Below are 21,727 nucleotides of genomic sequence, written 5' to 3' on the forward strand. Positions count from 1 at the left end.
TGTCTTTGGGAGGATTAAACGTGAGCTGGCATGGGAAGGCATTTCATAAACTACAAAGCTGCTAATGGAGGATGAGGGGATATTGTTGCCCTGTGGATTCAGGATCAGCAGTGGCCTAGTTTAGAGGCTGGGAGGAGGGAGAGGCAGGACAGATGCTGCTGAGGCACAGGTTTTTCTGGTTAGGATGTGCAAAGGGGATGGAGGGGGAGAAATAGAAAAGGGGCTCGTGAAGGTGGGCGGGACCTCTGTCAGGAGCTGCTGGGAATCCCAGAAGAGCTGCTGAGTCACTCTCCTTCTCTCTATCCTTCTTTTTTTAAAGTCTTAATTACTTTTTTCTGCTTACAAAGCAGTATATACCCATTGTATAAAGTTCAAACAACACCAAACTACATGGTGTAGAAGATAGTTTTCCTGCTCATGCTCCCCAGGTGTAACTGCTGTTGACATTTTTATTTATTTATTTTTGGCTGCATTGGGTCTTCGTTGCTGTGTGCGGGTTTTCTCTAGTTGTGGGGAGTGAGAGCTACTCTTTGTTGCAGTGTGTGGGCTTCTCATTGCGGTGGCTTCTCTTGTTGCGGAGCACGGGCTCTAGGCATGCAGGCTTCAGTAGTTGTGGCATGCAGGGTCAGTAGTTGTGGCATGCGGGGTCAGTAGTTGTGACACACGGGCTTAGTTGCTCTGCGTCATGTGGGATCTTCCTGGACCAGGGATCGAACCTGTGTCCCCTGCATTGGCAGGTGGATTCTTAACCATTGTGCCACCAGGGAAGTCCTGTGCTGTTGACATTTTGTTGTATGTTCTTCCAGACTTTTCTTTTGATAAATACATATTTTTAAATTAAAAAAGCATTGTTCCTTGAAGATAATTAAAAGTAAGGCAGCAGTAGAGAATGTGTACTCCTTCCCACACCCCTCTCAGAACCCGCCACTATTAACAGCTTTGTAGGTATCTCCTTGAACATTTTTTTTTTTTTTTTTTTGCGGTATGCAGGCCTCTCACTGTTGTGGCCTCTCCCGTTGCGGAGCACAGTCTCCGGACGCGCAGGCTCAGCGGCCATGGCTCACGGGCCCAGCCGCTCCGCGGCATGTGGGATCTTCCTGGACCGGGGCATGAACCCGTGTCCCCTGCATCGACAGGCGGACTCTCAACCACTGAGCCACCAGGGAAGCCCTCCTTGAACTTTTTAATGTGCATGTATATCCATAAGAGGGCACGAATGAGGAGGGGCAGTAATGATTATAGACACAAAAGGCAAGACTGCTAGGGTGCAAGTCCCAGTCCTAACAGTTACTACTTGGGTGGCTGTGAGCAAGATTTACTTAATTTCTCTGAGCCTCATTATCTTTCTCTGTAAGATGGGAATAATGATAACATCTACTTCAAACTGTGATGAAGAGAATTAAATGAAATAAAGCATGCAGTGGTCAGCATAATACCTCAGGGAAGATTAGCTATTGTTATAGACATACCTGAAGAGAGTCATTTTCTCCCCTATGAAACTGGGATCATACCATGCATACTGTCCTATTTGGTTTGGAGGCAGAATTATTTGGAAAGATTCATCATAGAGACACGGAAATTTACACTGGAGACGAGAAGTCTTGTATTTAGATTCAAAGACTTGGTTGCATAAGTGTAGCGTGGTAAAAACCTAGATTTCCCAAACTGAGTCACAGCCACTTCTGTGACGTGGCTGCAGCCTGGCCTTGCATCAGTAGGTACTGAGCTTTCAAAACGAGGGAGGTGATAGGTTTTCTGTAGCCTGAGCCTGAGGCTTCCGTTCCCTTAAAGGTTTTTGCAGGCCTCACCACATATATATCCAGCTTCCTTCATGGTAACTTCTTCCTTGAAATGTCTACTACTTCTCCCTCCCAGTCTCACTTCCCACCTCCCTGGAGCCCCCTTGTCCTCTGATCTTCCCAGCCTCAGTGAAGGCACCAAAGCCTGCCCATTTGCTCAAGCCAGACCCAGGAGTGGTGGGGGATGCCTTATGATGTTCCCTCCATCCTGCATCCAATCCCTCTGGAGCCCAGTGGACCTTTGCTCCCACACATACCCACCTCCCTTCACCTCCCTCCTCTCTTCCATCTGTCACCCTGCAGTCCCTCTGTCACCCCAGAGCTAGAACCAAGTTTTAAAGTTTACTTTGATCTTATTGGACAGCTATTGTGATGGGTTGAATGGTGGCGCATCAAAAGACATGTCCACACACGAATTCCTGGAATCTGTAACTGCGACCTCATTTGGAAAAAGGATCTTTGCAGACGTGACCAAGTTAAGGATCCTGAGATGAAGAGATTATCCTGGATCGTTCAGGTGGGCCCTGATTCAATGGTAAATGCCCTTACAAGAGACACACAGAGGAGATTTGTCAGACAGAAGAGAAGGAGGCAATGCAGAGCAGAGAGTGATGTAGCTACAAGCCAAAGAATGCTCAGAGCCACCAGAAGATGGAAGAGGCAAGGAACAAACTCCCCCAGGATCTTTAGAGCAAACCTGGCCCTGCCAAAACCCTGATTGCAGATGTCTGGCTTCTAGAACTATGAGATCATACATTTCGATTGTTTTAGTTCACCCAGTTTGTCATAATTTGTTATGGCAGCCACGAGAAAGTAATACAGGTAAATATACAGGTCATTCAAATGTCAAAACAATATAATATGTAAATATTAAGAAGTCTTGCTTTTCTAGGTAACCGCACTTATTAAGTTCTTCTATATTTTTCCAGGGTTTCTTTATGCAGATATAAGGAAACGTGAAAGGGGAATACACTTTGCTTCCACTCCCCACTTTGAGTGATCTTTTGAAACATATACCTGACTGTGTCACTCACTGCACTTAGATGAGACCTAGACTCCCCACTCGGCCTGGCCCTGTGCCCTTCAACCCTGTCTCATATCCCCTCCTCCACTCCAGGCGTTAGCCTCCCTGGTCTCCTTCTGCCTCAGAGTCTTGACAGCCATCCTTGGTCCTGCCTGACCCCCCACCCCCACCCCCACCCCCGACTCTTCAGTCCACACTGTCTTCCTGTCATCAGATCTCTACTCAGATGTCAACCCCCTCCAGAGGCCCTCCGACCTCCCAATTTAAAATAGCTCTCCAAAGCCTGCCACTTCTCATTGTACTCTCTTTCATTATCTTCCTTGAATTTATCACAATATAAAGTTAATGATGTGGTGGCTGATTCGTTGGTGTCTCTCTCCTGCTCCAGACTGTAAATTCTTGGAGCTAGGATTTGTTTTATTTACCCTTCCATTCTGGGTACCAGAAACATCACTTGGCACATGGTAGGCCCTCTGTAAACATTTGTCGAATATATAAATTAGTACTAAAGGCCAGCCACTTTCTAGAAACTGTGACATGCCCTAAAGAAAGGGCCTATGAACCCTCTAGTGTAGTATGTAACGTTTTGTGTGGACGTGCGCCATTTTCACAGAGATGGTTGACTGATTTTATAAGGCTCTCAGAGGAGGTCCTGGCCCCAAAGAAGGGGTCTTCATTGTGCAGGCAGGGAAACAAGCTTAAATTCAGTCTCAGAGGCCCACTGGGAGCCCCAGGCATGTCTAGCCTGGAGGAGGGGAAGGAAGCCAGGGCCACCGTTCATAAATCTCTGTGGGCAGCAAAGGAACTAGGGAAAATGACAGAGCTTTCACTCCAACAAGAGAAGGGCCTCCTAACAATCCAAGGTGATCAAGGACATAGGCTGGCGGGTGAAGTGGTGAGGTCCCTGTCACTGGAGTTATGCAAGCTGCTGTGTATGCCCCTCTGTCAGAAATTGTTCTGGGATGAGCAGGCCAAGGAAACACACTGTTTTGGGATGTTGGAGTGGTAGATGGCCTGGGTCAGAGGGGACAGTCTCTAAATTAGTGGAGCTGTGGTTCCTTCCAGCTTCCCACAGATTGGAGTGCAACTGACATGCCCCTGACTGTCCCCAGACTGAGGCCACTTGGGTTCCATCCCCATATTTCAAGAAAAAGGAGCAAATCTGGACCTATTCCGTCCCTGCTTGGTTGGTTTCTACTTTGCCTGCTTCCATGACCTGGAGAGGGGCTGCCTAGGTCTGAAATGCAGGGACAGGCCTGAGTCCCCTCTTCTGGCCACTGCCCTTTTACAGCAATGAGATTGGCTTGCACAGGCTGCTGGCCAGGCCCGCCGGACTGCTGGAGATGTGCAATCCCCCACAGGCCAGACCGTCTTCCTCCCGGCCTCCCTCTAGCTCCCTCAGGGAGGGAGCTCTTTCTTTCAGGATCACAGCAACCCCTTTCACCTCCTTTGTCTGGATCATTGGACCACATCCTGTAGCAATATTGGGGTGCCCTTGCTGCTGTCCGCTTTGAGAGAGGCAGCTCTCAGGAGCCTGGGGAAATTCTCCCCTTGAAGCAGGAAATAGAATCTCTCTACTGAGCCAAGGGTGCCAGTTCCCTCAGAGCACACCTGGAAGCAGGAGATGGTATCTCCAGCACGTTGGGATCTGTAGCAGCGTCAGTCCTGCTGGATGAAGTCTCCCAGGGCTTCTTCCCAGCCCAAGGCAACTGGGAATCTTCCAGGAGCTGGAGGACCAGATTGGACACTTCTCTTTTCCAGCTCGTGGGAGAGATTGTTGGCCTGAGTGCGGGGCTGGTGCTTGCTTCCTCATGTAGCTGCTTAGCAGTCTTGGGGCCCTGGACACGTGTCTAATACTTTGTTCTCTATCTGAATCTCACGAATGAGATAATATGTACAAAGTAAATTCACAGTGCCAGCCACAGAGTAAGGGATCAATAAATCATAGGTGTTATTATTATTAGAATTAGTATTGTTTAAACCTCACTGGGTTTCTGTAAAACTACGATGACAAGAGGTATCTCAAAACAAGGATCAAGGACTTCCCTGGTGGCTCAGTGGTAAAGAGTCCGCCTGCCGATACAGGGGACATGGGTTCGAGCCCTGGTCCGACAGGATCCCACATCCCCTGGAGCAGCTAGGCCCGTGTGCCACAACTGCTGAAGCCCGCGCACCTGGAGACCGTGCTCCGCAGCAAGAGAGGCCCGCACACCACAGAGAGGAGTGGCCCCCGCTCGCCGCAACTGGAGAGAGCCCGCGCGCAGCAACGAAGATCAAACGCAACTAAAAATAAATAAATAGATTAATTAATTAATTTAAAAACCCCAAGGATCAAATGAAGTCATGGGATGAAAAGTGCATTTTGAGATGCAAAAGTCTATGCAAATGTGTTAGATAATGGGCACTGATAACAATCCCCCCTTACCCCTGACAAGTCCTTCAAGATAGCCTGTCCTTCCAGGTTAGGCCACAAGAGGGCACCACCTCCTTCCTGTCTGCGTCACGCTGCCTCCTTGGACACTCCCACAGGAGGCACCTGGTGCAGGACGCCCTGTCAGTAAAAGGAAGTGCAGACGGTCACTGCTGGAAGAGCCTGGGTTTCGACCTGGGGAATCTGTCACCAGAGTTGTGAGGGGGTGCCAATTCCTTCTGCCCACAGGACAGAGGCCCACGGCATGCCTGGCATGTAGGGATGTATTTGAAAGTGTTACTACTTTACAGCTGTGTTCAGAAACGGCCTCAACACTGAAATTCTGGAAGAGGAGTGCAGGATCTCACACCTACGTGTGTGTGAGCGAATCATCCTCACAAGGTAGAGTTCTCTGGTTGTCTCGTTCACTGCCGTGTCCCCAGCACCAGGTGCACACAGGCACCCAGTAAAGGCTGGCAGAGGTAAATAAAGAGGACACCCCCGGGGCTTCCCCTGGTGGCGTTAGTGGTTGAGAGTCCGCCTGCCGATGCAGGGGACTCGGGTTCGTGCCCCGGTCCGGGAGGATCCCACATGCCGCGGAGCGGCTGGGCCCCTGAGCCATGGCCGCTGGGCCTGCGCGTCTGGAGCCTGTGCTCCGCAACGGGAGAGTCCACAGCAATGAGAGGCCCGCGTACCGCAAAAAAAAAAAAAAAAAAAAGGACACCCCCTTTGCTGGACATTTGCTGTTATTCCTGTGCACCCCTCCACTCCTGGGAATCTCAAACCACAGTGTCGAACCCACCTGTGGGAGTCCGCAATAATTCCCCAGGGGTGTGAGGGAGAGTTCTAGAAGGACCTCAGTAGCACAAGGCCTGTGAGTTTCGAGGAGGCCCCAGTGTCTGGCCGGGAACTGTTCCAAAGCTGAACAAGAACGGGGTGTGTCATTGGGGCGTGGGGTGCAGTGGACGGCAGGGCGCTGGCCAGAGGAGCTCGCCCTCCGTCCTGCCTCTTGCACTCGTCCCTGTGGCTCCTAAGCAGTCTCGGGCCCTTGTGGGACCTTGGGCTCCTCCACAGTGCAGGGCAGGTGCGCAGGCCTTGTTCGGGGGCGCAGAGGAGAGGTGTGGGGAGGCCTTAGGCTCTGGGAATCGTAAAAGGTTGTTTGTCAGGATGTTGATTTTTTTTCCCCTCAGAATGTAGCAGAGTTGGAGGATTGTGCCGAAGGTAGACTAATTGTGTTTAAAATGTCCCCATGTGGGGCTTCCCCGGTGGTGCAGTGGTTCAGAGTCTGTCCGCCTGCCGATGCAGGGGACTCGAGTTCGTGGCCCCGGTCCGGGAAGATCCCACATGCCACAGAACGGCTGGGCCGGTGAGCCATGGCCGCTGGGCCTGCGCGTCCGGAGCCTGTGCTCTGCAACGGGAGAGGCCGCAGCGGTGAGAGGCCCGCGTACCGCAAAAAAAAAAAAAAAAAAAAAAAAAGAAATTAAAATGTCCCCATGTGTTGGGCATGATGCCTGTGGTACAGCTAATGTCGAGTTCACTCTGAACACTGACGCCTGTGTGAAGTGTGATTTCAGACTCTGTCTTGCCTCCTCGACCTGGCCAGTCACACCTTTAGGACTGAAGGGGCGAGGCTGCCACGTAGCCAGGCCCTGAGCGCTCCTCAGCATGTGCCTTGGTCCCGCCCTAGGGGACCTCACCTCGTGGGACTCTCTCCCTCCCCACGCTCTACAGCAGGTGTTCCCAGACACGGCCTGGCATCTTCCTTGGGCTTCTGACTGTCTTGATGTGGGTCCTGGTTGCTATCTAGCCGGCTTCTGGAAGTGTCTGCCAGTGTGAAGGCACCTGCCTTCAGTTGAGGGTTGCCTCAACTGAGGCTGTATTATGGGCTGAATTGTGTCCCCCCCAAATTCATGATGAAGTCTTAACCCCCAGTACCTCAGACTGTGACTGTATTTGGAGGTAGGGTCTTTAAAGAGATAATTAATGTTAAATGAGGTCATATGCGTGGGCTTTAATTTAACCAATAGGACTTGTGTCCTTATAAGAAGAGATTAAGACACTGACATGTACAGAGTGAAGACACAGGGAGAACACAGCCATCTACAAAACAAAGAGAATGGCCTCAGAAGAAACCAACCCTGCTGACACCTTGATCTTAGACCTCCAGCCTCTAGAACTATGATAAAATAACATTCTATTGTTTAAGCCACTCAGTCTGTGGTACTTTGTTACAGCTGCCCTCGTAAACTAATACAGGCTTATGTTCTCTCCCTGCTATCACCTCCTTCCACCTCCCCTCATGTTCCCAGGAAGACACAGGACACAAGCCAAGGGTCCAGCATTTTATTATAGTCACAGAGCACAGGAGGGACTGCTTGGGTCTCACTGAAGGCTTGTTTTACCTTCTCCCCCAGGGGAAGCCACAGGAGGTAGCCCCACCTTCCAGGCCAGGCCAAAAGGGAGAGAGGGGGCAAGGGCAGGTGATAAGCATAAACACAGACTTGATTTGACTCAGCCTCACAACTTGTTAGCTGTGTGATCTTAGGCAAGTGTCTTAACCTCTCTGTGCCTTGGCTGCCTCATCTGTGAAACGGAGTATGTGATACAACCTACCTCACTGGGTTGTTGTGAGGATTGAATGAGACAGTGCCTGTGAAAGCATTTAGCACAGGGCCTGGTAAGTTGTAAATATTCGTGAGTGGAAGCTATTATTATCATTAGGAGCAAATCAGATTTCTTCATGGTCAGTCCAGCTCCAGTCTCTGAGGGTAAGGGGGAGGGAGATCTCATATTTTATAAATGTCTTCAATGTGGCCTGTTAGAGAGACAGCCTGAGATGTGTGGGAGCCACCTGGTCCCTGGGAGCACGGCAAGCAGACCCCTAAGCGAGGCTCCTGGGGCCACGACACCTCCTGTCTCTACCAACTCCATGAAAAGCACTAGGAAGAGTTTGTGAAAAGTTCTAGTGTTGCACCTGGACCACTTCAGGTCTCTGGGATTCAGTCAGCTAGCATTTTCTCTGTCTATTCAGATTGTCTTACTTTTATTTTTTATTTTTGCAGTTTTTACTTTTGGCTGAGGAATTGCCACAAGCCACTGAACTTGGAATCAATCCTGGCTCTGCCTTAGGCTATGTGAGTGACTGTGGGCTGGTCACTTGACCTCTCTGAACCTCAGGACCTTTGAGACGAAGGTGATGCGAGTTAAAGTAAATCGTAAGTGATGGTCATTGGTAATGAGAGGATGGATGGGGCTTACGTGGTCAGTGGCTCAAAAGTGACTGGGGCAAAAGGAATCTCAGTGTGTGTGTGTGTGTGTGTGTGTGTGTGTGTGTGTGTGTGTGTGTGTGTGTGTGTGTGTGTGTAGAGGCGAGCCTCAGTGTTTCTGAAGCAGGTTGAGAGAGGCATCACCACAAGAGGGCACTCTGAGCTTTTTTGTCTTCTCTACCTTAATGAAAAATTTAAAAATTTTTCTGTGGCTGCATTACAAATCGAACTAAAAGTTAACAGTTTTTTTTGTTTTTAGTTTAGCTAACTGATTTAGCAAACTTTTAAAATAAATTCACGTACATTTATTCATTTATCAATAATGCTGATTCGATAGTGCGACCCCTATTGCTTGGCACGCGGGGAAGTGGGGTGGGGGTGCGGTTGAGGCAGAAAGAAACACATGCTTTATGGTGTCCTGGTTCAACCACTGCTCAACTGAGTGCCTGGACAAAGTTCCCAAGAGCAGGACAGTGGTGAAGTTCCCATTCCAGCCTCACAGGATGTTACGAAATGGACAAAATGGAAAGAAAAGCAACTTAAAGGTCAAGAACACAGTTCTCAAGCCCTCTTACCTCTAGTGCATGGCCTTCCACTTGACCTCATGACGTGCTTGAGCCCAAGCCCTGCAGGGGCAACTCTGGGTGGGAAGGAGACGCATCCAGCTGTTAAACCATGACCTCAAGAACAGTATTTCCAGGAATCCCCATCTTAGCATCTAAGGGATTCCTGGGAAAACTGGACCGTGAGGACAAGGTGAGAGAGTGGCCTTCAGCACCAAGGCTCTGGCATGTCCCTAAGGACCAGCTGGCGTTTTCTTCTGCATCCGGCCCCATCTGCAGAAGCCAGGGCGGCTGCTGTGTCTCGCGGGATGTGGATGATTGCTCCGGGGGGAGAGTAGTGACTGGAACTTCAGTTGCCCCGGAAAGTACCTTCCCTGTAGTCAAAGGCCATGTTGTCAACCAGAAACCATCTGGTAACACCCCACTCCCCCCTTCGACTGCCATGGATCATGTGTATTCCTTAGTCTCCAGCCAGAGGGAGGGTTTTACTCTAAACCAACTGGGCGGATCCAGTTCCCAGTCTCTGTTTGGCAACTTCTTTGTTGGTGACCCTCAGCAAATCACTTAACCTCAGCCTTCCCCAACTGTAAAATGCTATGGTATAGGACCTACTGGATAAGGTGAGATAAATACAACTATGGTGGCTGGGGGCGGGGAGGAGAAGAGGAAGGAAATCTACAGGATTAATGGAAAATGTCTTGGTCTGTCTTTGCTAAAAGTGACCCAAGATGTAAGGACAAGACCACATGCAGTGGGTAAGAACATGGATCTGAAGGCAGACAGATTAGGTTACAAGCCCAGCTCAACATAGTCAGTGTGTGACCTTGGGCCAGTTGCTTAACTGAGCCTTGGTTTTCTTATCTGGAAAATGGGTTAATAACATTTACCTCCCAAGCTTGTTGGGAGGTTAAATAAAATTGTGCTTAGCCCAGTGATTTTCCTCTGCTGTTTCTTGCTTGTCTGAAGCCACTGAGAGGGGTCAGATATTTGGGAGATGCCTGGACTAACTTAGGCAACACCTCAAAGAGTGAAGAGCCTGACTCAAAGCCCAGGACTTTTGTCTTTAAGGCTGAAAGGGTTTTTAGGAATTGTCCAGTTCACAAATGATGAAGGGTTTCAGCTTCGAATCATAAACAGTAGCTCTCCAGAACTTAGTGCTGAGAAGGATTCTGAAGCTGTACCTGAATGCTTCAAGAAAGGATGCCTTAGAGTTGGGGGAAGGGATAGTTAGGGAGTTTGGGATTGACATGTACACACTTCTGTATTTAAAATGGATAACCAACAAAGACTTACTGTATAACACAGGGAACTCTGCTCGATATTATGTAACAACCTAAATGGGAAAAGAATTTGAAAAAGAATAGATACATGTATGTGTATAACTGAATCACTTTGCTGTACACCTGAAACTATCACAACATTATTAATCAGCTATACTCCAATATAAGATAAAAAGTTTTACAAAATTACAAAAGAAAAGAAAAAAAGGAAAAAGAAAGGATGCCTCGACTGATTAGCAGTGTCTGTCATGGGCTCAGAAAGCGAAAGCAGAGTCAGGGTGCTGGGTAATGGCCACCACTGAGTGCTCCAACACCTCACTTTACAGATGGACAAACTGGGGTGCACAGAAGATTCAGGCCTTGCCCAGAATCATGAAGCAGATAGTGGCACAGGTAGGACTTGAGTCCAGCAACTTCCTCAGCTGACCATACGGAGAGTGGAAACATTCCCGTCCTTCCTGGTGCCCGCAAGCACCACTACCACTTACCACGTCCAGGCAACGGCCGCAGAACAACTTCTCCCTTCCCGAGCTACAGTGCTTCATCTCAGACTCCCAACTGACCAGAGATGCAGCACTGCACCTCAGGCTGGGAGACAGGGTGCCACGCTGCTCTGCACCAGGGGCTGATGGCAGGGAGTCCACCCTAGACAGGAGAAGGGGCATTAGAGGGGCCTCAGCTCCACCATCCAGCTATTGCCCCAGAGGCTGCTGTAACTACCACAGATGTGTTTCCTGTCCTCAGCCTGGCGTTTGAGCCCTCTGGGACCAAACCTCAACCTTCCTTTTCTTTTCTTTTTAAACAGTTTTATTGAAATATAATTCACCTATTTAAATTGCACAATGAAGTGGTTTATAATACATTCACAAAGTGGTGTAACCATTGCCACAATCGATTTCAGAACGTTTCATCATTCCAAAAGAACCCTCTTACCATTTAGCCCCTCCTACCCACCTCCCATCACCCCGAGCCCCCGGGCAGGTCTGTCTCTACAGAGCTGCTAATCTAGGCATTTCAGTAAATGGAGCCATCCAACATAATGTTCTACCTTTTGACCCCATACCCCACATTTATGCTTGGTGCACCCCAGCCAAACGGCACATTCATGGTACTTTATATTTTAGACCATCAAACATTTGTCTTAGCTTCCTACCTGGCCTCCTTGCTTCTACTCCCACCGACTTCCCAACCAACCATCCCAGCCATCCTCCTAGAGTGATTTCTCAAAATGCAAATATGCCCGTATCTCTCCTAGGCTTAAAATGCTAAAAACTCTCCCACTGCCCTCTGGCTAAATTCTGAAACCCTCACAAAAGGCTACAAGGCCTGACCCATCTGGCCCAGCTGGCCACTTCCTCTTGGGCCTCTGCCCCCCTTTTTCCATTCCTCCGAGGAGCCCTGCGCCTACCACTTCGGGGCCCCCAGCTACCATGCTGCTCCCTCTTGCGCCCCTGCCCGTCTCCTCCTGGTGGAAGAGGAGACCAAACGGCTACTTCTTGTGGGAAGCCCTCTCTGACTTTCTCAGACGTCAGGACACCCTGGTCCATGTCCTCACACATCTTCTGCCCTCTTTCTGCCCTCTTTCTCTTTCTAATCCTTTACCATACTTGTGATGGTAGATCCTCATATGCGTTGTAAGAGTGGCTGAATCGTATTCTTCAACCTCATTCTCTCCAGTGTCAGAGCTCTTTGCATCTGGGTCTGACTGGGTTAGATCTCCAGTTCCCTGAGGACAGCACCCACATTTGTTAATGGCGAGGATCCCTGCGCCTCGTGGAGGCCTTTGTACATGATGATGGGTCCCAGGGAATGCCACTTAGTGGATGATTGAATGACCATATAGATAATTCATTTTCCTCTCAAGACCTGGCTTGGGTGGGAACCTCTGAGTGAGCAGGCGGAGCCTCGCCTCTATTTCTTCTGCCCCGCCGAGATCTCAGGGCACCCCCAGAGGACCCTCCTGCATTGCTGATGCCCACTGGGGTGGCCTTGGTGCCGGATGTCTGAAGGGTGAAGGGAACCAGCAGCCTTTGCTCGGGGGTGGGAGAGAGCAGGAAAACACACACGCCTCCTTCCAATAATAGTCTCATATGCCTCTGGCAGAAGTCTGAAAGCAGGCCCTGATCTGCAGAGTGTTTTCCTCTGGTCTGCCACTTGGGGCAAGTCAGGCCTGCTGGCCTGCTGAGGGGGACAGCCCCTTCCTCAGGTATTCCCACCCAAAGAGCTGCCTCGCTCTAATATGGAATTCTCATGGAGGAACTCTTTCCAAACTGCGTTTGGCTGGGGAGTGATTCCAACATCAGGATCCAGCTTGGGGGTCCTGAACGGCCCACAGCCCATCTACTCCACTCTCAGACGGCTCCCACTAGCTCTTGGAGAGGAAACGCTCGCCCTGGCCAGCGTGGAGATTTCAGTAAGAAGCCAGGGAGGGTCGTCCCGAAAAAGTGATCATTTGCTGCTGGGAAGCAAGCTGATTAGGCCAGAACCCTGCATTCCTTTGTGCCGGACTGTTTCCTAAGCTCTTTCACCTGACCACCTTTGGCTTCCGAACGCAGCACAGAGAGCGGGCGATTTTGTAGAGTACATGGCCTGAGCACTAACTTTGTTTCTTGTTTTTTTTTAATACATTTATTTATTTTATTTTTATTTATTTTTGGCTGTGCTGGGTCTTCGTTGCTGCGTGCAGGCTTTCTCTAGTTGCGGCTAGCGGGGGCTACTCTTCGTTGCGGTGTGCGGGCTTCTCATTGCGGTGGCTTCTCTTGTTGCGGAGCACGGGCTCTAGGTGCGCAGGCTTCAGTAGCTGTGGCATGTGGGCTCAGTAGTTGTGGCGCACAGCCTTAGTTGCTCCGCGGCATGTGGGATCTTCCCGGACCAGGTCTCGAATCCGTGTCCCCTGCGTTGGCAGGCGGATTCTTAACCACTGCGCTACCAGGGAAGCCCCCGGGCACTAACTCTGGAAGACACAGTGACTCAGGCTATTCCCTGTGTTTGCTTCCAGTCCTTCTGTTTCCCAGGGGGAGAGAGCCTCAGTTTGGTGCTATCCTGTCTCTGACACTTTTCTGGCTCCTGTTTATCTCCCTCAGGCCCAGGGGCTTGCAAGCTATGTACCAGAGGAGAGAGTAAGAACGCTGTTGCATTTTTACTGTCTCTATTCTTACCTTTATTATCTCCTAATTATGGACAGTATTTTAGTTTCCCATTTATATTTAGGTATTAAAAATGACTCTTCTTAAATTTTAAAATATTTTGATTGTTGGCAGATGTGGCCAAAATTAAAAAGGGGGCATCTGAGTGCCTGCCGTTTGAAAAACTGCCCCATCACATTTAATCTGCAGAGCAGCCATGCAGTGGTCAGGGGACCCTTATCACCGCCACATGGAGGGCCAGGAAGGGGAGGAGACGGTTCCCGGGTCACAGACTGGCTTGAACCAGGGGAATTGGTGGCTATTTCCAGCACACCCCATTGGGCTCAGAATATTGCCACAAAGATAGCAGCTCTCCTGGGTGTAGAAACAGGAAGTGGATGGGAGGCAGTCCCACGCTCCTGTGGGAAACTCTGACACAGGGACAGAGGTTGAGACCTTTGACCAGGGGAAGGTATTTGCCTCTATATCCTCTATGGCTATAGGCTGTCTAGTTCTGTTTCCTTTGTCTCTAGAAAAATCATAGTGATGCTGATGGTAATAAGAACGGTCATTTCTTGAGTGTTTTAATTGTGCTAATCCCCGTGCATCCCCAAGGCTCCATGGGAAAGGGATTTTCCAAGGGCATGGAGCTAGGAGCCCAGCTGGGATTCCTATCAGAACAGCTGCCTCAGGACCGTAATTTTTAACCTCCATGCTCCATGTCTCATCCCCTGACCAATTTACCAGTTCATCAGGGTTGGGGACAGGATCTAACCATTTCACTTGTCCGTTCAGCAAACCAAATGCATCTTCTACGTGCCGAGGGGAGACAGGCCTGAATCTGATGTGGTCCTTACCCTGGAGGAGCTTGGTCAGTGGAAGGAAATTGCCCTTGGCAAGTTGAATAGGGGACAGACCCAAGTGGCATAAGAGAGAGCCCAGAAAGGACTGCTGAGGGCTTAGGTTCCTCCTCCCTGGGGGAACTGGGAGGGCTTCCTGGAGGAGGAGGTTCTGCCGCTGGGCTGGGAGGAGGGCAGAGGTGCAGGAAAGGTGTCCTTCTGCTGGCTCTCTGGCCCCAGGAACTCTTCCCTTGAGTCTTGCCTACTTGCTGAGAGGCAGACAGAGCTGGCTTTTCTCCTTCAGATGATGTCTCACTGAGAAGGGGGTCCATAGCTCTCCTGTTCCACTTACCCCACGAGAGGCTCCTTCTTGCTCTGGGTCCCCATTCAGGAGATGGGTCCCACTTGGGACACCCAAGTGGTGTGATCCCTTATCACAAGCGCTTCTCTCTGTCGCCCTGTTTCCCCTTCTGTCAAAGGAGGCAGTTGAACAGGTGGCCTCACAATCTTACCTGGCAGAATCTTACCTGGTGCTACCTGTCCACAGCCAGGGGTGCTGCTCCCGGATGATGGACTGGTTTTTCCTCCCTGTTCCCCACTGTCTTCAGGAAATGTCGCTTGGCCTGAGGGGGAACCTCTGTCTTCTGTCTGGAAGCTCTCAGGAGGCTGGGAAGGAGAAAATAAACAGTGGCTGTCTGGATTTTCTCGCCAGGCCTGAGCCAGGAGACCTTCCTGGCTCCTTCCCTTATATGGCCAGGCTGCTCTGGGCTGGGAGTCTGCCACTGCGTGTCCCCACCATCCACTGTCACTGAGGGCTGGGGGCCACCGCTGGTCACCTGGGACTCTGGTGCTTCAGAGGCTTGGGCAGGGCTGAAGGTGGAGGGTGGGACCCAGGACATGTCCCTGTGGTTGCCTGCACAAACTGGCCAACTGTCATGGCCTCTGCGCTGCTTGGGGTGAGGCAGGTGGGGAGGATTTCTATTGGGATAAGTGGGGAAGGGGGTAGGAGAAAGGGATCCATCGGGTCTTGACTTAACCCCCAACTCACAAGTGACCCTGGCCAAGCTCTTTCCCTCTCCAGGCCCCTGTTTCTCCCTGTGTCAGTTAAGGGTAGGGAAAACACAAATTAATCCTCACAGTCAGCCCCATGAGGTGGGAGCTTTTGTATTCCCATTTTACAGATGGGAAAACAGGCTTCAAGAGGTTAATTGGGCCACAGCTATCCAGCTAAAAAGGGAGCAAGGCAGGATTTGAACTTGGGGCTGTCTGACTTTAGGGTCTGTGTTCTGAATGGGCTGATTGCTAAGGCTCCTCTTAGTAATAATATTCAATAACTCACATATACCATATGGAAAAGGGATTCTGCTGGAGATGCTCCCCTGGAAGACTAGGGGGCCCCAGTGCCCAATGACCCAGCCCAAAGGTGACTGTTCTGTTAAGCAATGTGGGCAGATGCTGTAAGTCGTTCAGTTCGGTGTCCCCAGCACCCCGCATAGGGCCTGGTGCAGACTCAGGGCTCAGGAAAGGGGAGCTGTGGGATCACTGAATGAATGAACCTCAGTAGTCACCTCTGTACTATGGGCACAATCTCCTAACTCCAGGCACATTCGGAGGATTAAACAAAACAATGGATGAGAAAGCACAGAGACACCACCTTTACATGATGGTGTTGTCTTTCTGTTCACAAATTCCTTCTTCCCTCTAAAGTGCCCACCTGTGTCTCAGCCCCAGGCCGTTGCCTCCTGAGCTGACCAGTTCCCGCTCAGCCCAGCTGAGTGTTGGGGGGTAGATCTGCTCGGGGCCTGGGCTCAGGGCTCTGGCAGCAGTGACCGTGGGAGAGGCTGCCGGAGGGGAGGGAGGGAGGGAAGGTGGGGCTGGTTTGCTGGGAACAGCTCAGAAGTGAGCCTTGCATAAGCACGAACATCCTGTGTGCTCTTGAGCTAGCCCTGGAACCTCCCTCAGCCCATCCATCATCATGGCATTCTCTCGGACCCCAGCCCCCTTCCTGGGGCCCAGGGGCGGGGGGAGGGGGCTGAGAAGGGCCTGTCAGCGTGGCCGAGAGACCGCAGCTGGCAGATCTGCAGGCCTGCTCAGTGTTGGAGCCCGACAGCGCCGGGGGGAGGTGGCGCCTACCGCCCTCCTAATGCAATTTGTTTGGACCCAGTCTCCAAGGCTCATTTGCTAGTGAATGAGGGCCAGGTGTGTGCGCTGTGCCGGGGCGCACGTTTGCACACACGTGTGGGGTGTGCAGAGGTTAACAGGTGTGCTGTGTTATATAAGCAGCCTGGGCTGCGCCCGCTGTCTTTGGCGTGTCAGCTCCTTGTCCGAGTCCTGCCTCCTCTGCTCACTTCCAAATCTTCCTCCTCTTTTTCCATCCTCCGGAGATCTGGTGCCAGAATCCCCCTCTGCCCTTGACTGTCTGTATGACTCTGAGTGGAACGCCTTCACTTCCCTGGGCCTCAGTTTCTCCACCTGTCTTATGGAGCTGGCCCCTCACCCTGCCCGCTCCACGAACAGCTGGTAAGTGTGGGAAGAATATGATGGACGGTAAAAACAACTGCTCACGGTTTCTAGAGCTTCACCGTATTCCAAGCACTGTGCATCCGAGCACACGCCTGACGCTCTCAAAGCCCCGAGGGCTGGTTCTGTTTTCAGAGGCTGACACAGCCCCAGGTCACCCTGCTTCTAGAATCCGACCCCATTTACTCCTTTCCAGGGAAAATGACCACCATCCTCCACAGCTCCCCCAAGTCCTTTGTTCTCGGGAGCACGCAGGCTTTGCGTTGCTGGTTTGTAGGGAGCAGGGTGTGAGGTGGATTCTTGGCTCCTGGTGGGTTTTCCCTTCTTTGGTTCCATTTCTTTTCACCTACGATCCCGACACAACAGCCCTGACTTGCCGGCACCCTGTCAATCAGCAGGGTCTTCCTTTAACCCTTCCCGTTCTGAGGCCTGGTTTCTTGGTCATCCTGAGGGCTGGGATGGGGAATTTATCGCTGGCGGGGTGGGGAGGGTGGGGTGTCGGTGCCCGTGAGTGGAGGTGGGGTGGCACTCACAGGTCTGTGTCCAGGGCCCCTGCCGCCTACCCTCCTCAGGTCTTCAGGAGGCCCCTCTCTGGGGTGTTTGCTCCTTCAGCGTCAGGGTTGCAGGGGCGGCCACCCACCAGCCAGTGCCCTTGCCTGAAAGGAACAAGGATACCCCTTATCAGAGGACGCTGGGGTGCCCTTTGGCCAGAGCCCTGGCCTTTGTTGGTCCTGACTGGGCTGCCGGGCTCCTGGCTTTGAGGATGAGCCTGGGCTGTTGCTGGGCCCTTAGAAGCCTCAGGCTGAGGCTGTTGAGATTTTCCAGGCCTCAGAGAGTCTGTCCTTCAGCCGCTAGGCTGCCATTATCTCTGCTATGCTTACCTGGCTTTCAGAGAAGAGCTCTAGGCTCCAAGAGCAAGAGGGGTCACCTTCCCTTTCCAGCGCATCAAGACCCCATCAGCAAAAGAATGGGTCTGGAAGGAAATTGCCGAGAGTCCCCGCTGACCGTTGGCCCCCACCTCTAGCCTCGCACGTGGAAAAGGAGCTATTTAGGGGTAGGTGGAAATCCGGGGTTCACACAGTGACCAAGACTGAAGGGACAGCCCTGGGGCCACCTGTGACCACTTCCAGCTGCACGAGGCTTTCAGCCTGCAAAATGCTCCCTCCCGTAACTTAAGGCACACTCAAAACCACTGCCAGGGATAGGAATGGCTTCCTTGCTTACTGAGGCTCAAAGAGGCTCTGCGACGCACCCCGGTCAACCCCTGCTGAGTGTCAGAGGCCAGCTTGAACCCTGGGCTGTTCACGCTCAATCCAGCTGTCTCCTGAGCTCGGGCAGCAGTCGGCTGGATGACCACAAAACGGAGCTCACGTCGTCACAGACATCACAAAAACCCCTGTTCCCTCTCCTGGCCTTGCTCGTTTCCAAGAAATACGAGGGGCTGGGGAGAGGCCACATCTGGGAACCAGATGGCACTACTGTGGGAGATGGCTGAGGTCGGGGCCCCATGCAAGCACACCCACCCACACCTACGCTGGTTTTTTCTGGAGGGGCTTCTTTGCCCACAGCTCCCCTTCCTCAGCTCTCTCACCCTTGTGCATGTCCTATAGCTTGTGTTCTCCTTGGGCTCCAGGGCCCTAGGGTTTCCAGCATATGTTTGGGAAGAACTGAGAAGACACCCGCCCTGGAGTCCAGCAGACATGTGTTTGAATCTCCCCCCTTGCACTTTCTAGCTGTGTGATCTTGAGCTGGTGGCTTCACCTCTCTGAACCTTGGCTTGTTTGTGAAGGTCAAACGAGGTAGATGTCAAGTGCAAGCACAGTTGCTGCACATTGTAAGTCCACAATAAGTGGCTGCAGCTTCCATTATGAGCACGGGGCTGGGCCCACAGCAAAAGGCACAGGCTTGGGAGCACGAGAAGCAGGAAGGATGAGGGCAAAGGTCCGAAGAGGCATCTAGGGAAGATGTGGAAGCTGGGGTGGGAGCTGCCGTGTGGGGCCCCTTTCCATGCCCCCTCCGTTGTGCGGCTCCTCTGGGTCTCCATTCCCAGAGCGCCCTCCCACCCCCTTGACAGCCCAGCTGAGTTCACCAGCCTCACACGCTCCCCACTTCCTCCCCAGGGAAGGTCGCTGCTGGGGACTTTCGAGCAAGCCCTGGGAACACAGTCTGAGGCTGTCACAAGATGATGCAGGAGGAAGGGAAGAGAGGGAGAGAAAAGGGGCCTAGACCCCGGCCAGCGACCTACAGTTCCTACAATTCCAAGCCCAACCTCGAGCAGCTCGGTATCTGGGAGGGTGGGGGTTAGAGACCAGGATCCCCAAGACTCCCCATCACCCTGACCTTCCAATGTGAACAGACTGGGATAACAGTGACAGTGGTAACAGCTCCCAGCTACCCAGCTTACACCGGGACATGCCGTAATCCTACCAATGGCCAATACATGTTACAGCTAACACGCTGGATGCCTCCGATGTGCTCCACACTTGCTAAGTGCTTCTTTTACACGGGGTTTCTTATTTTATCCTCACAGTCACTTGTGAGTTAGGAACCACTCTTAACCCTGTTTTGCAGATGAGGAAACCGAGGCTCTCAGGAGTTACAGCAGTCCCTCAGGGTCACTTAGTTCGTGCCTGTGGGGATCACGATTGGCTCCGGGCAGCCCAGCATGCATTTTTCAGGCTCCCCTGTAGGACCAGACTATTTATGGCACCCTTTTTGCAGAGCGACAGCCGGAGTCAGCATCTCATGACATTCTGTCAAGTGTGTATTATGGAAAGCGGCCTTATGGAAAGGGAGCTGTGAGTAGGGAGAGCATGTTCAGTGTAAGCGGAGGCTGTGTGCACCCTGGCAATGGGCGTCCCCGGAAACAAGGGACTTCTCACAGCATTTCTCCCTTGTATGCTGTCTGTTTGAAGAAACTATCATGATAAAGGAGTTAGTTTTCCCTTCTGTCCTGTCCACTTTGCAAAGAACTGAGACCCCCAGGGTTCCAGTTTGCTGGGCTGGGTGATGCTTTCTGGGTAATGCAAATGTTGGTTTCTTCTGGAAGGTGTTGGATGGAAGAGCAGCAGGTTAGGGACCAGGTCTCCTGTAGGCATGCTGTGTGACTGTAGACAAGTGCCTTCCCCTCTCTGGGCCTCACCATGATGTGGTGGAGAGAAGACTGGACTCCATGGTGTCCACAGTCTCAGATAAAGGGGGATGGTTTGACTCCATCCCATCCCCCTGCATGAAGGAATGCATAGCTCTCCATGGAGTGAAAGGCACCGGGCATCAAGGGTTAAGGCTGGAGCTCCCCTGCTGCCTCTCACTCTCCTTGTTCCCATCTCACCCTCACTGCCCAGCCCAAGGCAGGCCCCAGGGACCCACACCTTGGGATTTCGTGCAGCAAGACGTGCAGCCTCAGAGCATTAGTGCTGAAGGCACCCTAGTTGCGTTCCCATTGTTCGGATGAGGAAACTGAGACACGGAGAGGAGAGGCAACAAGCTCAAAGGGATGCAGCTGGTCAGAGGCCCAGCTGGGACTGACCCCTTCCACTCACGGAAGGATCCTAATCGGTCAGATCTTAACAAAGGTCCCTGGGAGGAAGGCGGGAGAGAGAAGGGCCTTTGAGTTCCTTTGGCTTGAAGATGGAATAATCATGACTTCCTTTTCTAAATATCTTTTGGCCCTTCCTAGAACCAGATGGCGGATGTTTGGAATTTATGTTGTAAATAGTGTTTAAGAAAAGAGTGTGTGTGGGGGGTGCAGATATGTTACTTTTCCAACCACCTAAAACAAGATCTGAGGGAGGGAAGTTAGGGAGGGGAGCTGACTGAGGAGATTTGGGGCGAAGGGAGAAGTGAGGGGGGAGAAAGAGGGGAGGAGAGGGAGAGAAAAAACGAAGGGGGATTGATGGAGTGAGAGTGAGAACAGGACAAAGACAGAGAGATGAGGAGGGAGGGAAGAGACAGCAATGGGCGAAGAGGGAGGAAGACTGAGGGAAGGTGGGTGAGGGAGATGGAGAGGGGGCTCCCCCGGTGCGGGCTCAGATGGGCTCCATCTTGAGTTCAGGAGCAAACCCTTGAGTTTTCTAAAAATAGCTCAGCCTTTCCCCCAGTGGGGCTGGCAGCAGGGACCGAGAGAGGCACGCTTGCCCTTTTATGGTAAGAAAAATCCAGATCCTCCAGGGGAGCTGGGCTGGAGCCTGTAGTTCTCAATGAAGCCTGGCCCTGGGGTCTGGGGTGGGACAGGGCTGGATGGAGGCTGTGACTTGGTGGGGTTTCCTGGCCTAGGTAGGCCCACCCTCTGTGCAGAAAGGGCTGAGGTTGCCACACTGGAAAACCCTGGGGTCCTGGGGTGCAAGGGCTCCTAGAGACATCTGGTCCACCCCATCACCCTGTTTGATAGAAGAAACTGAGTCCCAGAGAGGGGCAGAGATTGTGGGCTCCCCATGTAGGGGTTTGAAATGTCAAGGTAAGTCAGTCTCTAGGTTCACATGAGGATGGCTTACATGCCCATTATTCTGGAGGACAGTGTGGTCTGAGTGTCAGGAGAGCTAAGGCCCACTCGGAGTTTACATGTGACTTGCTGTGTGACCTTGAGCGATCTGCGGAACTTCTCTGGTCTCAGATCGATCACTGGAGTGATCATAAGGGCCTTCCCAGCTTTTTGCCTCTCTGGGAATTCCAAGGCTGGAAAGCAAAGGTGGGGCATAGAGGATGCTGCTCCCAGGCAGAGGGGAATCTGCAGGCTGCTGTTTCTTCCTGTGCCTGACCTACTTCCTGTTCTGAAGCAAAAGCTAAGATGGACTGAGAAAGAGAGGAGGAGACTGAGGCAGATTATGGATGAAATCTCTGACTGTCCAAGCTGGTTGGGTCCAGCCCCTCACTGGGCACACTGAGGCCAGAGAGGACCTCAT

The 21,727-nt window shown here is 51.8% G+C and overlaps 1 long non-coding RNA gene across 1 annotated transcript in view; it reads left to right on the top strand.

The window, feature by feature from the left end:
• The first annotated feature begins 5,532 nt into the window (after positions 1–5,532).
• Positions 5,533–21,727, top strand: part of LOC132423162 (uncharacterized) — a 30,107-nt gene continuing 13,912 nt past the window's right edge. Inside the window, exons 1-2 of the long non-coding RNA XR_009518943.1 lie at positions 5,533–5,635; positions 8,296–8,448. This is a non-coding gene — a long non-coding RNA (uncharacterized lncRNA). The remainder of the gene's footprint in view (positions 5,636–8,295; positions 8,449–21,727) is intronic.

Source organism: Delphinus delphis, chromosome 3, assembly GCF_949987515.2.
Source record: "Delphinus delphis chromosome 3, mDelDel1.2, whole genome shotgun sequence".
Lineage (NCBI taxonomy): Eukaryota > Metazoa > Chordata > Mammalia > Artiodactyla > Delphinidae > Delphinus > Delphinus delphis.